Source organism: Rhinatrema bivittatum, chromosome 8 (genome assembly GCF_901001135.1).
Source record: "Rhinatrema bivittatum chromosome 8, aRhiBiv1.1, whole genome shotgun sequence".
In the NCBI taxonomy this organism is placed as follows: domain Eukaryota; kingdom Metazoa; phylum Chordata; class Amphibia; order Gymnophiona; family Rhinatrematidae; genus Rhinatrema; species Rhinatrema bivittatum.
The window spans coordinates 56,751,923-56,774,391 of record NC_042622.1 but is presented as its reverse complement, the minus strand read 5'-3'; positions in this window follow the sequence as shown (position 1 = coordinate 56,774,391).

Below are 22,469 nucleotides of genomic sequence, written 5' to 3'. Positions count from 1 at the left end.
TCATCTTGACCTGGATCCTCTTTTTTAAGTTGCAGTAAAGACTGTCTTGTATTTGAACACCAATTATAGGCTCCAGTGTTTTCATTGAGTTTTACCCAAGTGTGGACTTCCTAGAGATTAAATGGACCCTTTTGTGATTCCTGGTTTCTTCCTGTGGTGGTAATTTCGGCTTCCCTGTCCTTATTTTTCACTATCTGGCACCTCCTGGAACTATTTGATATAGAGTATGAAGTGGTCACAGAGAGTGATCAACAGCACCTGGGACCCTGGAAGAGAAGTCTTCCTTCAGTTCGGACTTGAACCCAAACTCATAGCACCCATAGTCTAGGATAAAGCACCGAAATGGGGAACTGGCTACAAATAGGTCGGCACTCCTCCTCATGTAGTGAAGAATAAAGACAATTATGATTCATGGCTACAGAACTGCACATTGTTGTTCATGCCTTGCAAGGCCCCAGCAGGCAGTTTATTAGTTGGGCTCTTTTCAATCTGTGCAATCAGTGTACTGCTGACATAAAACTTATGGAAATCATAGGCTGTTTACACTTTCAGCCGCTTTGAAGGTTGTCTACTACTTGTCCTTTCCAAAACCATCAAGAGTAATTTTGTAACATCATGAGTAACGTACGCCACAGACATGCACATAAGTTACATCAATTATCAAAGGGAGAGTGCATGTGTATGTTCGCTTTAAAAATTATCCCCCCCAAAGTACCTCCTAAGTCACACCTGCTCTCCAGAGCACATACATTTTCTGTGTAAACCTACATGTATACTTTTCAAAATTAAAAAATTATGCGAATAAGTGAAACCTCTGTCCCAAACCCACCCCTGGGAATACCTTTGCAAAGTCCAGGTAAATGTATGCACAAATGTGGCATATACCCAAAAGTTTACCAACACATTGGGTGAGCAATTTTTCAAACCTCCCATGTCTCTGCATAAAAAAGTGTTTTTGTGTGGAAATGCATTTGAAAATCCTCCCCGCCCCCCTTACATCTGATTGGAGTGAAGATTGCTGACTGCTGCCATATATCCTAGCTATATCAATGAGGTGGGATCAATCAGGCGGAGTATGTAGACCAATTGGTCCTTATCTGCTGTCATCTACTATGTTACTTCCCGCACCAAGGTTTCGATATTCTCTGGCTCCCGGCAATGATGGCATCATATTGGACAGGGGTAATCCTGGGAGCAGATTCTGACACATGGCTGCATCCACTCAAAGCAAGGCTGTTTCTCTTTCTCCGTCTTGATATATTACACAGCCTGTGTGAGAAAGAAGCCAGCTCAGCAGATAGGCGCTCTTTCCCCCAGTGCATGCACTGCTTTCTCCTGGAAGCCAGAGGATTCTCCATCCCTTCCGTCTGAAATGAAAAAAGGAACAGGAGTATATGGAGCAGTTCAAGGCAGACCACCCAAATGAAGAAAAATAAAACAGCAAAGTACAAAGGCAAAACCTTTGTGCTGTAAATCCATGACAAACAAAGCCTGATGTGTTACTCTTGACTTACAGTAGTTTTCTCTTTGCTCTGCTTAGTAAATGAGCCTTCAAATGTTCAATTGTCAAACAGTATATCAAGGCATTTATTTTGTTTTTATTCTATACAGGAATGTCTGCAGTGACACAAGTACGGAGCAAAAAAGAAGCATGGTATAGATTCAGTAACTGTTATATTAACAGTGATCCACTTTAATTTCAATAGGAAAACTAGGAGTACCAGAATGAACTAGGAACAATGACAGGATGGTGCTGGCAGCGCGCTTTAGAGATGCGCGTGGTGCAGCTATACGTGGCTCTGCCTGCCCAAAATGTTTCGTTTCACTACAGAGAAGTCTCATACTTAGTCTAACTTTGCTTTCACTGAGTTGGCTTCAAGAATTCTTCAAAGAATGAGACATCTTTCTCTGCCTGTCAGGGTTTGTCAATGTTTTCACACTGAATTTTATGTTTTCTTTCTTTAAGGCACAAATCCATAGAATCAAGGTTTTGGCGGATAATAAAATAAGGAAATGGCAAGCACCGCTTCTAGGATAGGGTGTGTGTGTGGGGGGAGGGGAGAGTCGGGGGGAGGGGGGTGTTCATAATAATTACCAGCTGACATGTCTAAAAGAAACAGACACCGTTTATTCTGCATGGAGAGCTTGTTTTGGCAGGCCATACCATGCCAAAGCTTCCCAGGTCTAATTTTAAAGTCGCCTGCAGCAGGTCTTAGTTTTCAGTGTCCTTGTTTCTCCACCTTTGATCCATGTTTTATGGCACGGTGCATGTGAAAATTGAGATTAACATGTTTATAATGGCTTTTGATATTTTTTTTCTTCCAGTTTGAAGCAGAAGTGCTGGACAGTCAGCTGATATAAATTCTGCAGCAGAAAGACCTGAAACTATGCAGATTTCATTGAATGTGGGGAGGACCACTCATTTAGGGAGTTTAAGTCCGGCATAAATAATGTTGCTTAACAAGTAGCTGTAGCTTTCGAAACATCAATTTACTGGAGGTTCTGCTTGGCTAATTTGCAGTAGCAACCGCTTAAAAAGCGGCAGGACAGAAGTTATTGCTGCCACGCAGGAGATTGGAGTCTTGAGTTCCATGCCAGCTTTTGCATTTCAGACCAGTCAAGGCTGAGTCCAATAGTCACTCTCTTGCTATTGCTGCCTACTTTTGTGCATTGCTTGCACTCCCCCTATGAGGAAACAGCAGGCATCACTTGGCAGTAACACCTGCTAGTTAGAATCAGGGTTCTGGGTTCTGAGGCCTCTAGGTCTGCAACCTAGCAGTCAAGAGATGGCAGAAATGGACTCTGCCATGAAAAAAGGCATATTGTGAATCAGCCTCATTGATATGCCGATTTATGAGTTTGAGTTTCAGGTTAGGCCAGATGCTCAGGAGAAAAAAATGAAGACAACTAGACTAAAAAGAGAAAATCAATGTGAAGTTGAGTGCAGGCCCATCACTTTCCATGACTGATGAATAAAATACAATTGGACAAGCCAGCCTGGTAGGTCAATGACAGTGCTATGCAATGACATGTAGAGGGACCTGAGTTTGATTCCTGGCTCAGGTCTTTCATTTCCTGGGTCGTCTGGGACAGGGGCTGCTGCAGAGCAGTACTTACAGCCCCTGGATGGAAAGGATTCACAGCCATCATGCAATGACGACATCTAGTGGCTGAATTTAGGGACCAGGATTATGGAAGGAGACCTGGCCACTGGCTAAGGAGTGTCACTGTGATTTGTGGGCTAAGGGGATATAAATTAGAGGAAAAAATTCCTAGATAATTGTAAATGAAAGCTCATGGTGCTGGATGTCAGCCTCAGTTCATTCAGACTGAGATAGAAGACCAGAGGACATTGCCAGATTAAGACTGAAGTTAACTAAACTACAGTTTAAAACCCCGAATTATGAGCCTTTAAATACAAAAAAAATTTCAAGTTTTCCATTTCTTTTTTTGTTTGGTAATGCTATGAGGTTTTTTAAAACTTGACATAGTTTAGAATCTCTGTCTGTCTTAATCCAGCTCTGCCAGTATGAGGAAACTGCTGGCCCCCATCTCCCTCGCCAAAAAAGACTATTGAACATGTATTTATGTACAGTATTTATTTATTTCTTACATGGATAAAACTACCACTCCAACAAAATGTTCTGTGGGAATGCAGAACAGCCTATATTATACCCAATCAATAAAAACAAAAACATTAAAACATATAGCAAAATGCAAAATTAAAACATAATACAAGATAGAACAGACTACCTATAACATCATATACAATACACAGCAAAAGAAAAATAACAAAACATCCAGAATAATCAGCAAATAGCTAAAGCAAGTAAAGGACACAATCAGGAACAAAAGAAAAATCAACCAAATGCAGTTATAAACTACAATATGTTGGCTGTAAAACTTCCGAAAGCCCAGATTATCTTCAACCCTTAACCCTTTAGTTGATTTTAGTGCTTGTCTCATCGAGGCAGCCCTTTGGTTAAAATGCTTCAAATTCAAGGTCAATCCCAGCAGGTCTGAATCCCTGTGTTTTTCAGGTCAAATTTGTTCTGCTCCATTACCTTCTCCAGTTATGGATGGTATCTCTATTCCAGTCTATGAAATTTCTAAAACTCTAGGTGTTAGGTTAAAGGGTGATTTATCATTCAAATCACATTTTTCACATTGGATTCATTATTATCATCTTCATCTCGAGATTGCATCCTTTTCTTGATTCCAATGATCTTAAAACTATAGTACATGCCCTAACCCTCAGTAAACTTGATTATTGTAACACACTTTTTCATTGCCTTACCAAAACTTCTCTACGCAAACTATAGCTTGTTCTAAACACTGCTGCGAAAGTCATCTTTGGTAAAAACAAATATGACCATGTTGCATCACGCTTAATAGATCTCCATAGATTACTTATCTGTGCCCGTATTACATTTAAAATTGCCTATTTAAAATTGAAGTCATATCATCATGGTACACCTTCTTAATTGGTTACTCTTATTAAACCATATTGTCCCAATAGAATTCTCTGTTCTACTCACCATCTCTTCACACAGATACAGTTGGGATCCACAAGAAAAAGTTGTTTTACATACCTTGCTCCGAGCATCTGGTTTTCTCTTCCCCTAAGCTTACAACTTAAAATTGATTATTTGAAGTTTAGGAATCCCTTAAAAGCTTTCTATTTTCACATACATTTCAAGGGTCTCTTTAATATTGTTTCTTAGTTATTTTATGTTAAGATTTATTTACTTTTATGCTCCATTTAATTTTATGGTTTTATTATCTATGACATGTTGTTTATTTATGTTTTATTTACTATTATTATGTTGTTTTACTTTAAGGTTTATTGTAAATTGCCTTGATTTACTGCAGTAAGCAATGGTGATTAATCAAATCTAATAAATAATAACACTAAAAGAAAGAGCCTGAGAGAGACTTTTGGAAAAATGTAAGATCAACATTGAATTACTTCTGGAGACCCCACGTAGAGTCTTCAGCCCTAGGGAGAGAGAGAGGATTTGGACTTTCTGTGCATACACAGTGATTCACCATTTTTACCAGTTTTGGAAGGGAGTCTCCCTGCTTAACTAAAGGAGCTGACTTGCCCCATATAAGTTGGGTAAGCCACAACCGGGGAGGTGCTCTGCCTCTGGAGTATAGGAGGGGGCATAGGCTGGTGGGGTGGGCCAGAGAGCTTAATTTAAAGGTGGGATGGCCCACCCTCCAGTCTCTTCTTTCAGCGGTTTTCTCATTCTGCCACCCACTTGGGGATGTCTTATGTGGTGCTGATATGGCATGGTGGGTATGGAGGACCACAAAATAATCATGGCATAGGGCCAGGAGTTGACCGTGACCTGGCTGTACAGCCTGTGCAATTATTGAAAGCTGGTATTCCTGCTCCTATGTTGCATCAGTGGGTGACAGAGAGATAAGTTGCATGTCAAGTCTTCATCTTTGACGGCCAGGATTGGCCTGTGTATCACCCAAAATTGTGTTGGCATGCTGAAGGAGTGACACCTACTCTTTTACGAGCAGGACTTCGTTGCACCACAGAGAACTTCATCGGTAATCAGGATCAAATTGCTGGATAATCTGACGGGCAAAGCTTCGATGGCCCTGTGTCCCCCAATGTTGCTATATTGCTATAGCATGATACTATAGAGCACTTGTGAATTGGAGCACGGCTTCAATGGCCCTACATTCACAACAGCACTATATTGCAGTAGCAGGATCTTATGGAGCATTTAGTGAATGGAAATTCAGCAGGCAAGGGCTTAGCATGGAAGAGACTTAGTTTTTGGGTACTTTCCAGGTTCTTATGGCCTGGATTGGCCACTGTTGGAAACAGGATGCTGGGCTTGATGGACCCTTGGTCTGACCCAGTATGGCATGTTCTTATGTTCTTATGTTGTATTTTATCCCAAAAAATATCTGCAAACAAGTTAGCAGGTATTATTGTGTGCCAATAGTTTTGGTGGGATATTGTTCAAATGTAAAGCATGTGCATACTTTCTTTCTGAAAACTGAAATAAAGTAGGCGGGTAAAAAGTACCCATCAACTTTACACCAATGTGAGTACTTACAAAATTAGTTCCCAAATATGCACCATCTATGTGAGTGCCAAGAAAGGGTACAGCCAGTAACATTGTACAAATTTGTCCAATCTCAAATTTTAAAATAGTTTCATACCTGCAAATATCCTTTATTTTGTAAAATTATTTGGTAATACTGAATTATAAACAGTCTTAATCTCTGTGATTGCTGATGATAATTTTCAAGTTTTCTTTTAAGTGTTTCTCTTTGAAAGATTTCCTTTTCACTTAAATATCAAGCCAGAATACGAATGTAGCCAAAATGTGAATTTTAATAGCAAAGGGAACAATAAAAAAAAACAGTGTTTTCCATTGGTAAATGCAGTTTACAAAATCCAAAATAAAACAGATCCCACACACAATGGGGTAGATTTTAGAAAAGGTGCGCGCGGGCGTACATGTGCGCGCTCTACCCGGCGCGCGCACATGTACACCCGATTTTATTACTTGCACGCACAAGTTATAAAATCAAGGATCGGCGCGCGCAAGGGGGTACACAATTGTGCACCTTGCATGCGCCGAGCCGCGCTGCCTTCCCCTATTCCCTCCCCCTAACCTGACCTTCTCACCCCTTCCCCTAACCTTTCCTCCCCCTAGCCCTACTCTAACCCACCCAAAATTGTTATTTTACCTTTTGCGCAGGCTGCCGGCATGTGATCCCTTGACACAGCGGCAATGGCCACTGTGTTGCAGACCTCTGGCCCCACCACCGTCCCTCCCTGCCCTCGGACTGCTTCACCCTGCCCACACCCGTTTTGTAAAGCCCCGGGACTTATATGCGCCCCGGGGCTTTATGTGCCACTGGGCCTTTTTAAAATAGGCCAGGCGCACTTAATCTTTTGAAAATCCGTCCCAATATTTGGCTGAAGGAAAATCAATGAACTTTTTATAAAGTGACCATCATATAACACTAAATCGTACAACGATTCGTTCTATGGCCTCTCAAATATATTCATCATCAGCACAAAGTCCCCTGTTTTGAAATATGTTTAAATTGCATGTAAAAACTTTTCTAAGACACTTATCTGGACTAAATCCCACTGGATTACAAATACCCAACATTGGTACCGTGTTTCAAAATTTTCATAAATCCGTGTCAGGGTTTCCGGAACAATGCAGCTTCAGCTTTCTGAAGGGTTCAGAGGAAGTTTTGAAGAAGCACCCTCGTACATTTCTGTACAGAGAACACGTGTGGGAGGAGTATCACAGAGGCTTTAAGTGCAGGTACTCTCTTCTGTTTTCCTATGTGCCACAGGTTGAAAAGGGAGTTGGAGAGAGTGGTATGGCTTCCAACACCTGCATCACCAGAAGACTAAAGGATGCAACTGTGGGGGGGAAGGGAAGAAAGGGGTTTCAAGAGTCTTGGGCTGTCTGATTCACATTCTAGAAAAGAGGGTTGATGTGTGTGTGTGTGTGTGTGTGTGTGTGTGTATGTATGTATGTATGTTTGTTGGAGTGGTAGCATAAGGGCAGGACAGGAAAGGAGAGAAGATTGTAGGCCCAGAAACATATTTAACCTAGGATGCATTGTTTGGTCCAGCCATTAGTTGGCAATCAAGCATACTTTTGTATGTGAACATACACTGCTATCTCTATGTATCTGCAGACAGGATTTTTCTTTCCCTCCATAGCTAACGTATATACCTTGAGCTCTACAATAAACTCATGCTATTTAAAGTTCTGCTTCTCCTCACTCTCAGTGATGTCTCAACAAAATACATCAAGTTGAAATTTTGTGACTTTTAGGTAATGATCTATTAATAGCAATATCTATAGCAGGCCCAAAACTGTGGAACACTCTGCTTGAAGAAATGCAAGCTGATATTAAAAAATTTAAAGCAGAACTTAAAACATGGCTATTTAAATGCGCCTATACCGAATCACAGTGACAGAAGAATTCAGCTTAACGTAGCACATTGTTATTTTGTATTTTTACTATTTTATCTTCCTGCACTTTATTAATTTTTAATGTTTAACCTTAAGTATTTACGATTTTACGATGCTTCATTGATCATTGATTATTTTATTGTATTACTTGTTTTATGTATCGATCATTATTATTATTGTATTTTCATGCTTTAATTTATTGTTCACCGTTATGATGGTTCTACCGATATGACGGTATAAAAATAAACAAACCTTAAACCTTACTGTGGGATTGAACTCACCGAATTAAACCATGAACCCCCACTAGCCATGCAGAGCTATGGATAACAAAAATTTGGAATTGCTCAATCTCTGCTCTCAAATATTGCTAGCATGCATGACTGATGATCCTGATTCATCCTCAGATGCAGGCCAATAACTGCCATTCTTCAGAATCCTCCAGGATATTTTTCCTTTACCAAGAACTCCACATGCATTTCCAGTAAGTACTATGTTACCTCCTAGTATTATGTACAGGAAGGTTCTGAGGAAGTTGACTATGGTTCTGCTGACAGATTCAGGGGACACCTTGTGACACTTAAAAGTGGTGAGAGACCCAGACCCATTGTTTCCACTTTTATTTCATTTCGAGCTGTCTCACATTCCCTGACCCCTCTGCCTGTCCCTTTCTGAGCAGATTGCAGTACAAGTACTACAGGAAAACAGCTGTGGCTCACAATGTATTGTTTGCCTAAACTTCACTTCCCAGCCCCCTCCTGCACTGTCTCACGCGTTCACTTTTCACTTGCTGATGCCATATTTTTGCATGTCTGTACCCATGGTTATTATCTCCCGCAGGTCTTTTGCTATACCCTTCGTGCCAGATCTGCAGGTGTTATCATCCAAGAAAGATGTTGGGTGCACTGACATCATAGCGGGAAATGTCATAATATGCAGGTGGCGTTTCCTGGAAGAACATAATGAACAGGGTATCTTCCCAGCAGGGAGGTTAAAGGTACAGATGTCACAATTCCTACTCTTCCTACAGGTTAAAGGTGAGGTGGGCATCGCCAGGGGTGATTATTTGGTATCTTCCTGACTTTTTGGGCGTTGATACGTGACATCATTGCTCCGTTTTATGTTTTCCTTCAGTTTTGAACTGCTGCCTGCATTCAAATCCTTCGTATCTTAATTTTCCAAAAACGATGGGCAGTACCGCTCAGCAGTGCTGGTTCATGTTTCAGTGGCGCCACCGCCAAACCAGAGGCACTCAGTGCATTTTGGATTTTCAGAGCCATAGCATGTTCTGTCCCAATATGACCGAGATGAAATCCGAGTCAGCCTGATGATTCAGCCTGCCAAAATCCAAGCCAACCCTAACTCAGCTCTGATCTCATGTTTGGCTTCACTCTCACTAAAGCAGAACTGGTATACGTGACAGACACTCACTGTACATCCTGTGCTCCAGGTATGATGGCCAAAATCACAGGTTAAGTAAAAGAGCTGCTTATATTATCCAAAATCTTCCTCTCTCTCCCCTTCCAACAAACATCTACGCCAGGCACACATCAGCCATTGCACATCAAAAATTAGAAGAAGCTCGTGTTACAATCTGCGACCAAGCACTCTGAAAACACAAACCAGGCAAATATGAGCTGTTTGAGAAAAAATGTAGGTTTCAGTCAGCATTGTCTGACTGTCAGCCTAATTCACACTAGCGTCTTAGCTGGGTTTCAGATGCTTTACTTTCCCTATAAAATTAGGGATGTGCCGTCATTTTAAATGGCAAAAGACAATGTCAACGACTTTGTCTATATCTTTTCATATAGCTTATAAAATGAAATTATATCAAATGATATATTTTATTATTTATTGTCATGCACACTATTGACTTTAGTGCGCACTATTTCCATTTAGTGCACATTATTTAAAATAATGCAAATAGTGCGCACTAACATCAATAGTACGCACTAAAATATTCCTGTCAGTCAGCTTAAAACCAACTCAATGGGGGAAGCAGTTTGTTTGCTTATCCATCCCCATTGGCTCTCTCTCTATTGTAACTTTTTGTGTTGCAAGATTTCAAAGTGGGCTGTGGGAAAAGATGCCACCTGGTAACTAAGTAAGTAAGCAAGTTCATGTTTTGAATGTCCCAATCTATAGTCTTTCTGGGAAGGGGCCTGGCTTTTTGGGATATGTAGAGTTTAAGTCTGCCAAATCTGCTTCACTTTTTTTTTTTTTTTTTTTTTTACAAGGGACATGGTAAATGGCAAAGTATAGTTTGAATCTGCCAATCGTGTGTTTTGTTTCGGGTTTTTTTCCTAATTCAAGATCAGCAGGGCCAGTGCAAGGATATTAGCACCCCCCTCCCCTGCCAAGTCCAGGCCCCGGCTCTGGCTCTGACCTCCTTAAAGGTTAGAGGTTGGAAATGAAGAAAAGAGTGCATGGGGTAACCTGCATAGAGCGGCAGTTACTACCTTTAATGAGAAGGAATGAGATTACTGTCATTAACTGACTAGTCTTGATGCATTTGGTGCAACTGCAACGTCACTCCCCGCTTCAACAGTGAAGGTGAAAAAAGGGGAATTGAATTCAGATGACGGTCAACACTGGGCCCCAACATTTACAGTCCAGGGTACTGTTATGCAGACTCAGGGAAAAAGCATAGATAGTACTGCTTCTACATGAGCAGGATGGGCTCTACTTGCAGCCAAACATGCCTGCTGTTTGCCGCCGCCCGCCCCCCCCCCCCCCTACTGGTTGGTGACCTAGGCGACCACCTACTTTGCTTAGTGGACACGCCAGCCCTAGAGACCAAATATATGAACTGGGGCTCTTGCTATCTTCTGCTTTGCTCTGGGAGAATTGAGGAGACAACAGTCTTAACGCCTCAATTAACAAACAAGAAAAAATTGAGGAGGCAACAGTCTTAATGTCTCAATTAACAAACAAGAAAAAATTATGCAACAATAAAATGAAGAAATATAAAACATCAATAATAGTAAAACCATACTAGTAAAAGGAATATTTCAAAATAGCAGACAAAGTGACATCCAATAATTAAATCTCAAAAAAAATGCTCCAGTTCCAAAACAAAAATTGAAAAACAGCGCACATATCAAATATTAATACCCATGATTAAAACTAACAAAACTATCTGGGAACTTTTGATTTCTAGATGCCCTGAGATTGTCATGGATTAGCTGATGGAGTGGAGAGTAGGGGTTGTTGATCACAAACTTTTTCCTTTCTCTCATATACACACACATAATTATACACGTTTGTTCTTTCTCACACACAAACGCACATAGGCTGTCCCACACATGCACACTCTTCAAGAGACACACACACACATGCTCTCTCACTTTCACATCCTCTCTCCCTCACATATCCTGCCCTTTTTCACTCAGACAGGCCCCATCTCTCTCACACACACACACACACACGTATCCTTACACAGGCTCTCCCTCCCTCTCACTAACATCGCTCTCTCTCATACACACACAATCCCTCTCACTCACACACACACCCTCATACAAGCTCCCTTCTCTCTCTCATACTCACATACACATACCCTCAATAAGGCTCCCTCCCTCTCTCTCTCTCTCTCTCTCTCTCAATTAAACACACTTTCTCTCTGTCTCTCTCTCATACACCCTTCATACAGACACTGTCTCTTGCAATCCCTCCCTTCATACAGGTTCCCTCTCTCTCTGGTACACACACCTTTACACAGGTTCTCTTTCTCACACACACACACATGGACTCTCACTCCCTCACACAGGCTCCCTCTCTCTATCTCATATACACACACAAACAGAGGTGCCGCTCACAGCCGGTCGAGTCTGCTTCTCTTGTGAGCAGTGCACATCGAGCAGGATGTGCACCGTTCACGGCCCACTGAGTCTCTAGTCCTCTTGGCCATGAGCAGGATGGGCTCTACTTGCAGCAAAACATGCCTGCTGTTTGCCACCCCACTACTGGTTGGGGTGCCCTAGGCGACCACCTAGTTTGCTTAGTGGACACGCCAGACCTAGAGACCAAATATATGAACTGGGGCTCTTGCTATCTGCTGCTTTGCTCTGGGGGAATTGAGGAGACAACAGTCTTAACGCCTTATTCTTTGGAGAGAGATTGTCATTGGGATTTCAAATTAATTATTGCATGATTATTATTATTATTATTATTGCATTGATTTGATTTTGTGGCAGGCTTGTAAGGCACTAGGCCAGGTGGGGCAGTGGGCATTTAGGCATAGGCACTAGATACTAGCAGTGGGGCACTGAGGGCAGGCAGTCACTCACTGCTGCTTCTGCTTAACATATAGCTGACTAAGTGTTACTGCCTGCCTTGCCTTTAGTGAGAAATGAATTTATTTGTGCTTGCGGCCATTGATTCTTGCAGAAGCAAACATAGCTAGCTAAGGTGTCAGGTTGTGTGCTTGGGTGCTTTACCCTGTGGACAGGGGCCCACTGGCCTTAGTGCCTGCCCTAATTATATCAGTGGTGGTGGTGGGGTTCATTATTTCACTCACTTAAAGCTACGCATCCTTTCACAGACAGAAAGACGGGGGGGCTTGTGGTACGTGCACATTGCTGCTCTGCAGACTTAGTTTCTTCACACTGTTACTGTCTCCTCTGCCTTCCCTTTAGTATGACACTCTGTGGTGCCACTGTTTAGTTTTTGAGAAATCAGTGTCTTATTCTGTGTCTGGCCGTTTGCTAAAGCAGTACGCTCACGGCACACGTAGCTAAAGTGCCACCGTATGGGGGTGGGGTGGGGGGGGGGTGCTTTGCCCTGTGGCCACTGCCCTCGTGCCTGCCCTAGTTATTAATATTATCCCAGTGCTGGTGGTGGTGGCGGTGATATAATTTCACTCACTTCAAGCTACTTCTCATTTCGCAAACAGAAATGCTTTAATGTGCAATCTAAGTGAAAGGCGGGAAATCAGACTTTAATAAGAAAAGATGGACCGGCCTGCTGGGTACAAAGGCAGCGAACCCCGTAACATACATGGATAGCCCTCAAGGAAGTAGCGCAGGTCATGGCCCATTGGGCTTGCCAGTGCCATGTCCTTCCGATGCACAGACCCACCCCACATCCCATCCATTCACCCTCACACACTGCAGGCACAGGACAAGCGTTTGTCCCTCGGCAGGGGCAGCTTCATTTCTTTCGGATACCTATGCAGAATTTACACTTGAACTCTGCACAAACCGAGGTCATTCAGATGAATCGGGCTTCTCTTCTCACTGGGGTCGATGTTTCAGGTATCCCCACTGACTCCGGCTGATAGTGTGAACGATTTTAAGGTTTGCATCGATTCCCATCTGACGGTGAAAAGACAGATGGAGGCCACTCTCAAAGCAGGATCTTTTAAATTGAGATTATTGAGGAAGCTTGGGTATTTTTTTAACAGGAAATGTCTTTCAGACATTTGTGCACAAGCATTGGCATTGGTTACTCTGGACTATCGTAACTCTCTTTATGTGGATCTGCATCACATCCCACTCCCCATCCCCCAACGGCCTTTCTTTCTTCCATCAACTGAATGGAAGTGCTTAGCCTGGGGAAAAAGTCAGAAGTAGAAGACAAGCAAGGTGGGTCTAGAAGGTAATTGCTGAATGTAGATAACCTAAGTGACTTGTTCTCTTTCTCTCTTCCTGCACCTGCCCTCCCACCTCTTGTGGGTTTGTTAGTGTGGCAGCCAACATGGCGGGAGGTGGTGCAGTGCACTGAGGAAGGCATTTTGTCACAGCTTTGGGTTAAGAAGGTATCTATCCAAGCCAGGAAGCTTTGTGGGAGAGAGGGTTAGTACAGCATTGCATGGTGACGTTAAGAAGAATGAAGGGGGAGATGCAGTCAGTCATCCCACCATCAGCTGACAGGAAGTGCAGCCAAGAAAGGCCTTGCCAGCTACTACCCTAAGCATGGGTAGAAACAGGATGTGAGGAGAGCAGCAGGGGAGGGGTTAGCAAGGAGCTAAGTGACTTGGGAAGAATCATGTGTTTGAATATAGAATGAAGCTGTGGCCCTGTTGTATTCCTAAATATGGAGTGTGCAAGGCATTGGGGCCCAGTAGCATATCTGAGAACTCTCCAGACTTGAGCTGGAGACTCCAGGCTCAGAGTCCTTTCTCTAGGTCTTTGGGAGAGCATCCAGGATCTCTTGCTTATAGAAATCATCTCCCCCTCTCAGCTTAGCTGCCTTTTGCCAAGCAGACCCTGAATGTTTTAAATTAATAAAGATATAAAAACCTATGCTGAGTAGTTAACTGGCACTAGGACTGAGTCTGAGGCAGGAGACAGAAGGCAGGAGGAAGCTCTGCTGCTAATCCTCCAGAATCCATCAGCAGTGAGAGGCAGGGAAGCCTTTCCAGTCCCGCATGGATCTTGATAAAGCAGACAGAGACGAAAGTCTGCATGTGTGAGTGAGGGAGGGATCAAAGGGAGGGGGTGAAGAAAAACTGTGTGTCCCTGGGGAAGGGTGGGGGGGCGGATGTCAGTGAAGGGAAAGAGTAGAGTGAGTGCTGGGAGGTGAAGTGAAAGGAGAGAATGTGCGTGAGAGAGAGAGAGAGAGGTGAAAGGGAAAACGGGGAGAACAAAGGTGGGAAGAGAGAGGGGTAAGCAAGGAAAAGGACTACAATGTGAGGAAAGTGAGAGGGGAGAGCTAGAGGAGACAGTGAGAGTTGGGGGAGAGAGGCATGGGGAGAAGAAGAGTGTGGGGAAAGAGAGAGGGGAGCACAAGGTGGGGGATGGAGAAGATAATAACAAGAAGTTGAATTAGGCAGTGGCACAGTGAGAGGGGGGGGGGGGGAGATTCAAAGCCCCTGGGCACCAGGCTATAGGGGACACCCGGAGACCTCTTTTTATATATTTTTTTCAGCTGCAGGCAAGTAGAAGGTGAGAAGAGGGTGAAATGTCTGTTTCTGTGACCTTAAACATTTCTACGAGGAGGCTGGTGATGGTGGTGGTGGGAGGGGAAGGTGCATGGGGGAGGCAACACAAAGCATTGGCCCGCAGGTATCGGAGACCCCCTGACACACCACTGGAATTAGGGGAAGATAATACAGAGAAGGGAGAGAAAAGATGGGGAGCGGGGAGGAGAAAGAGTGAGGAGCAGGGACAGCAGGAGATGGAGAAGGTGAGGAGCTTGGGACAGAGGAGCAATCTAGAGTGATAATATAGAAGGAAGGAGATGAGGAAAGGAGGACAGAGTGCAGCAGAAAGAGGAGGAAGAATGGTGAAAGCAGAGTAGGGATGAATTGGAAGAGGTGAAAGAAGGAAAATAATACTTTCAGGAGGTACTCAGAATGGACAGATGATTGTATTGATATTCACACATTGATGCAATATTATGCTCTGCTCAGTAGTGTTTTAGTCATTTATGGTTGTTTGGCTATTTTATTATGAATGATATTATGTAAGCCGCATAGAACCGAGGATAAAGCAGCATATAAATACAAATAAAGACATTCCAGGAAACAGAGGAACTAGAGGTCATGAAATGAAATTCCAGGGGGAATGACTCATATCCAAGGTCAGGAAATACTTCTTCATGGAGAGGGTGATGGATGCCTTGAATGCCCTTCCAGAGGAGGTGGTGAGGTAAACAAATTCAAGAGGGCGTGGGATAAACACTAGGGATCCTTAAAGGTTAGAGGTTGGAAATGAAGAAAAGGGTACATGGGGTAGCCTGCATAGAGCAGCAGTTACTGCCTTTAATGAGAAGGAATGGGATTACTGTCATTAACTGACTACTCTTGATGCATTTGGTGCAACTGCAACGTCACTCCCCGCTTCAACAGTGAAGGTGAAAAAAGGGGAATTGAATTCAGATGACGGTCAACACTGGGCCCCAACATTTACAGTCCAGGGTACTGTTATGCAGACTCAGGGAAAAAAACATAGATAGTACTGTTTCTCCAGCCAAGACCAAAAGCAAAGCACATTCAAGCAGCAGGTCTGATTGTAAATGTAATTACCCTTAACATAAGGCGACAGTCACTACCCTAAACAGAGACATAGGGGTAACCTGCACAGAGCGGTGATTACTAGGGATGTGCACTGATTTTTTTTTTCATGCCGTTTTCATTTCAGGTTGTTATGTTTAATTTCATTTTTAAAATGGTTCAGGGCTGTTTATTTCATGTTTCCCTAATTCTGGATTTAGTGCGCACTAACGCGACTTAGTGCATGCTAACATCCAGTTAGCGTTCACTGAGACCCATTAGTGTACACTAAGTCCCGTTAGTGCACACTAACTCAAAATACAAATTTTATGAAATGTTGTCTTTTTTTTTTATTTTTGGGGCGCTCCCAAAACAAGACGTTGCCATTATCTATTTCATTTAAAGCAAATGCACATCCCTAGTGGTTACCCCCTTAGGAAACTTGCCGGGCAGACTGGATGCACCGTTTGGTCTTTTTCTGCTGTTATTACTATGTTACTATGAAGGAAAGAGATAAAGAAGGAAGAGATAGAACTGAAATAGAAAAGATAAAGGAAGGAGGAAAAGTAGTGAGAGACAGAAAACCAAGAAAGGCATAGTGATCAGGATAGAGAATAAACAGAAAGACGCTGAGCTCAAAAATCAAGCCAGAGCCACCAAAGTTTGGAAACTATTTTATTAGGTGAAAGAGAATAATTCCCTGGGGGGTGAGTGTGAAAGAAAGTCTGCCCAGCCAGCCCCCACCCCCAGGGTGAGCACCACTCAAAGGTTCCTGGGTAAGGTGCGCGGGGAGCACCCATGGAGTAAGACCTGCAGCAGCAGCACGGCAGTCAGATACAAATGTGAGAGCAGGAAATGGCCCTTTCCTGCAGACGCCTTCCGTGCCAGTGTTTCCCAACCCTCTGCATCGGTCCAATAAAAAGTATCAGAACCTATTAAACCCCCATCTTCCCTAAGATTAATGTACTTACAAGAATTCTGCTCTACTGTACAGTGACATAAGAATGGGGTATTCCTAGAGCGGATGTCATGGAACCGAGGAATGGCATCCCGAGCCTCGTGTTCCAGCTCTGCTCTGCATGATGTATATAGAAACAGAGGTTTTAACCTGCAAATGAGTAAATATAACCTCAAGGCCAAACCAGCCACACACTCAATCAATCATTTCAGCTTTTAAAGAGAATGTGTGTGGGGGGAGTCACCGTTAATACTTCTGCAAAGAGAAGGTAGCAGAGGAGACGAGAGAGGACAGGCTGGGAGAGAGCCTTTTTCTTGGTGAGGATTATTTGCTTTGCCTAAGCAGTTTTTCGTTTGCACAGTGGACAAATGGACAAATGTGCTGAACGGAGGGACTGCTAAGTATCCCCCCCAGGCCATTTTTCATATGGAAGAGTGAGTTCTGTTGCCAGGCAGGGAACAGAAAGGTCAACAAAGTCCTTGCTGGGAGTTAGTTTGTCAAGAAGCTGCTTGGCAGCGCAGCTCGAGCTGTTAATATGCAGGTTTGCATCTGTGTCAATAGCCCCTATTGTGTGCATCGGTAATGCAAGATTTGCAGTAAAGCCTGCGACATTTTTCAAGCATAATGAGCATTTATTCAGCGTCCCAGGTCTGTGAGCACAGGCCTGACAAGTAATTATTGACACATTGTGCGGAGATGAAAGCGGTGGGCGAGCGGCTGTTTCGAATAGCAGCGTGGGTAGAGGGAGGGAGGAGCCGTGTCAAAAGAGTGACAGCCCTGGTGCCCAACACTGTCAGTGGCGGAGCTGACTGGGACTGTTCTGCGTGCCATGACTGTATTTGTAGCTCTTGTCACTTTTGTGTGGCATGCCAAAACACGAGCCGTGCTACCTTTCTCATGTAAATGCCGCGTAATGACAGCTTTCCTCGGCTTGGGGGCCCTGCTCCAGCTCAACAAGTCAAGGCAGCAGCTTCCTGACAGGCAGAACAGTGAGAGACCCCTCCTCTGCAAGCTCTTCTTTGTACTGCCCTAACCTAACCCTGGCTTTATGTATACACCAGGCTGAGATAATTGGTAATTGGTATGGTCAGATGTTGGTCAGCTGCAGGTGGAGGAGCAGAGACATGCATTATAGTGTTAAGTCACAGAATAGCAATAGGCGGTGTCCAGGGGCTGGTGCAGATTTTTGGCACCTCTCTGATTCACATCATACCACATACAAAGCATACACCTTACCGACAACCTTTTAACGTGTCCTCCTGAATATATGAATGTTTGAAAATCCAGGCACGAATTCAATATGTAATCATTTGGATTCATAAGGTGCCTACAGGACTTTAATGTGCTGTACAATGTAATACTGCATTATAGAAAGTCACATGCAGCTACATCTGGGCTTGGCAGTGCCTCTCTGTGCCCGGGTGGCATGAAAGCTTTGAAAGCAATGAAGAGAGATGAAACAGGATGAGTGTTCCAGTTTAATTACAATTGGGCTTATTGAGACACACAAAAAGCTAAAGGGACTTACCCAAGGACATGCAGATTTTAGCTATTTAGTTGGTTAGTTCAATTTTTAATCCACTAGATCATTAAAAAATGCTTCTAGGAGATAAGGTTGTGAAAAAAAAACCCCATCCCAGCCAGTGTACATTTATAGCTTGGTATTTCTCCCAAGCTGCAGTGTAATATGCTAATCCCTAGAACATGTTCCACCTATCCAGGTCTTATTGTAGCTTGTTGTTACATTTAGGGGGACAATTTTCAGACGGCTTTTGTAGCGAGACAAAGTTCTCGAGGACTTTTGGTTTTTTACCTCTACACATGGCACCAAGTTTGAAAGAGAAAGCACATGCTTGCCTTCATTTCAAAGCCTGCCACAGGTACAAAGTGCCTACAGGCCTCTGCATCTGTTTATCATGCTTTCCCCATGGAAAAAATGGGCGTGGAGTTGCAGCACAGTCTGCACAAGTTTGCTCCACTGACCCACATGCACTCCCCCGGAACACGTCGTCTTCTAAATGCAGACAAAAATGTGCATACTGTGAAGCAATGGGCAGCCTTTCTACTGCATTAATGGGGGGAGACTATTCACCTGCATAAACGGATTGAAAATTACCCTGTTCTGTGTACTTCAATTCATAGCTAAAAAATACTGCAATTATTTTTGCATGATTCTAAATTCCTCCTTTGTTCTGTTACCAATAGTCTTATTGATGGATGAGGGAGTGGAGGGCTAACACAGCCTCTCAGAGGGTGATAAGGGCAAGGAAAGCAGCAGATGAGTGATCAAGCAGGGTTTCTGTTGGCACGGTGGACAGGAAGACGCTGAGGACAATATTCAAAGGCATTTCTCTGGATAACTCACAAGTTAACAGAGTTGCTGCAAAGCAACACAGTGGGCACGCAAGTAGCTGGGCGCTTTTCCCCAGCTCCCAGCCACTGTAAAAGGTATGAGGTGGGGGATAAGTATATCTGGCTAACTTTAGGACAGCCCTATGGCGTGAGAAGAGTTAGCCACATTGGTTGAGTGGCTAACTGTGACCCACTCCAAAACTCCTCCTGCCTGTCCCTGGACCGCCCCCAACCTCTGTGGACAAATTATAGTTGCATACGTTATTATGCGGCTAAACTTTAGCTGCATACGGCTTTAAATATAACTAGTTAGCCATTTACATGGGTAACTTTTCACTTAAAACACACATCAAAATAAGGGGGTATCACTGGTCAAAATTAGTTCACAGTAAGATATAACCACATATGCAATGTCAAATACATTCATTTGTAGGACCTATGACTTGATGAGTTTGGCTGTCATACAAGCTCATACATTAAGTAGAAGGTCCATTTACTTTATTTTTTACACACTCAGTTTTTTTTTTAATTTTTTTGGAACTCAACAGAGCTCTCTTGAATAAAATTCTAAATCAAAGAACTGAAGCTGCCACGCAAAGTACTTCAAAAAACCACACATTTCTTAAAACACTTCAAATATCAGAGGCAAATGCTCACAAAAATGATGGAATAACCTCTATCTACTTAGAAAAAGAGTCTCATAAACACATATGGAAAAAGCATCAAATGCCCAAATAATTGAAAAAAATACTCATCTATTCATTTGAAGGCAGAAGTCCACTGAAAAAAAAGTGTCCCGACACGATCGCACACAACCCTTTGAAAATCTACCCCACATTGAATTATTTGCTTCAGTCTTTACTGAAGAGGATATTGGAGAGATACTCAGAGCCATTCTTTTAAGGTGATGTTTCTGGGGAACTTAAGCAAATTGTGTCAAAGGTATAGAAGAGCAAATTGCAAGTTTAAAAGCAGCAAATCACCAGGACAGGATGGCATTAACCCCAAAATTCTGAAAGAACTAAAAGTGGAATTGCTGACACACTACAGTAATTGGTAATCTTTCACTGAAATCTAGCACCATGCCTGAAGACTGGAAGATAACAAACACAATGCCAATTTTTTAAAGGACTCCAGGGGTGATCCAGGAAACTACAGACTAGGGGTGTGCATTCGGATTGACCGCATTAGTAAAACACAACTCATATTTTTTTTTTACTTAAAAAATTGATTCGACATAAACGATCGGATTTCCCACATATCGAACATAGATATGTTCGATATGTGGGAAATCGCGATTGTTGAGCCAAAATAAAAATATAAACCCCCTCACCCTCCTTAATCCCCCCCCCCGACTTACCACAACTCCCTGGTGATGGAGCGAGGAGTGAGGACGCCATTTCTGCAATCCTTGGCGAGAAGCATGTGACGTCGGCGGCACGTCGAGTGACGCCGGCGTCACGTGATTCCCGGCTCGTTCGCGCCGGACGGCTCGTTCGGCCCAAAAAGAACTTTTGGCCAGCTTGGGGGGGCCTCCTGACCCCCCCAAGCTGGCCAAAAGTTCTTTTTGGGCCGAACGAGCCGTCAGGCGCGAACTCGCCGTCCGGCGCGAACTCGCCGGGAATCACGTGACGTCGGCGTCACGTGATTCCCGGCTCGTTCGCGCCGGACGGCTCGTTCGGCCCAAAAAGAACTTTTGGCCAGCTTGGGGGGGCCTCCTGACCCCCCCAAGCTGGCCAAAAGTTCTTTTTGGGCCGAACGAGCCGTCCGGCGCGAACTTGCCGGGAATCACGTGACGCCGCGTCTGAGTGACGCGGCGCCACGTGATTCCCGGCTCGTTCGGCTCAAAAAGAACTTTTGGCCAGCTTGGGGGGGTCAGGAGGCCCCCCCAAGCTGGCCAAAAGTTCTTTTTGGGCCGAACGAGCCGTCCGGCGCGAACGAGCCGGGAATCACGTGACGCCGCGTCACTCGACGTGCCACCGACGTCACATGCTTCTCGCCAAGGATTGCAGAAATGACGTCCTCACTCCTCGCTCGATCACCAGGGAGTTGTGGTAAGTCTGGGGGGGGGGGATTAAGGAGGGTGAGGGGGTTTAAATTTTTTTTTTGCACATATGTACATATACCCAACTCATTGGATTTTTTTTATGTCCATATTGGCCGCAAGTGGGACCCCCTTTCGGACATAAAAAATATGAACATAAAATTTTGCTCTGCACATCCCTACTACAGACCAGTTAGCCTGATGTTGGAGCCTGGTAAAAGGATGGAAACTGTTGTTTAAAACAAAATTACTGAACATATGAATAAACATGCATCGGTGGAGGAAAGCCTACATAGCTTTAGCACATGGAATTCATGCCGTACCAATTTACCAGAATTTCTTTTTGGGGGTGTAAATAAAAACAAGTGGATAAAAGGAACACCAGTTGATATACCTTGCCTGGATGTTGAAAAGACAGTTGACAAAATCCCTTATGAGAGACTTTTGAGGAATTTAAGAAGCCATAGTTTAGGAGGCAATTTCTTATTTTGCATGGGAAACTGGAAAGGGGTGACAAAAATGGGAATAGCTCCCTTATGAAGAAAGGCTAAACAAGTTACAGTTCTTTGGCTTGTAGAAGAGATGAATGAAAGGAGACATGAATGTGGGTTGCAAAATCATAAGTGATGTGGAACAAGTTGCTAGAGAATGATTATTTACTCTTTCCATAGTACTAGGGGTTACTCCATGAAATTAACTAGTAGAAGATATAGAATAAATTCTAGAAAGTATTTCTTCAGTTCAGGCATAATTAAACTTTGGAATTTGCTGCAAAATAATGTAGGATGGCTAACAATTTAGCTGTGTTTCAAAAAAGGTTGGATAAGTTTCTAGAAGATAGGTCCACTTTCTATTAGGTATGCATTCGATGATCCATTTGTTTCATTCATTTCGGTGGTAAACTCATATCTCACAAATGGATAGTAGGAGTGCAAAATGGATGCTATGCACTTATGTAGCCTGCAATAATGTGGATAGGTGCAAGGTGATGCATATAGGGAAAAATAACCCATGCTATAGTTACACAATGTTAGGTTCCATATTAGGAGCTACCACCCAGGAAAAAGATCTAGGCGTTATAGTGGATAACACATTGAAATTGCGAGTTCAGTGTGCTGCGGCAGTCAAAAAAGCAAACAGAATGTTAGGAATTATTAGAAAGGGAATGGTGAATAAAACGGAAAATGTCATAATGCCTCTGTATCG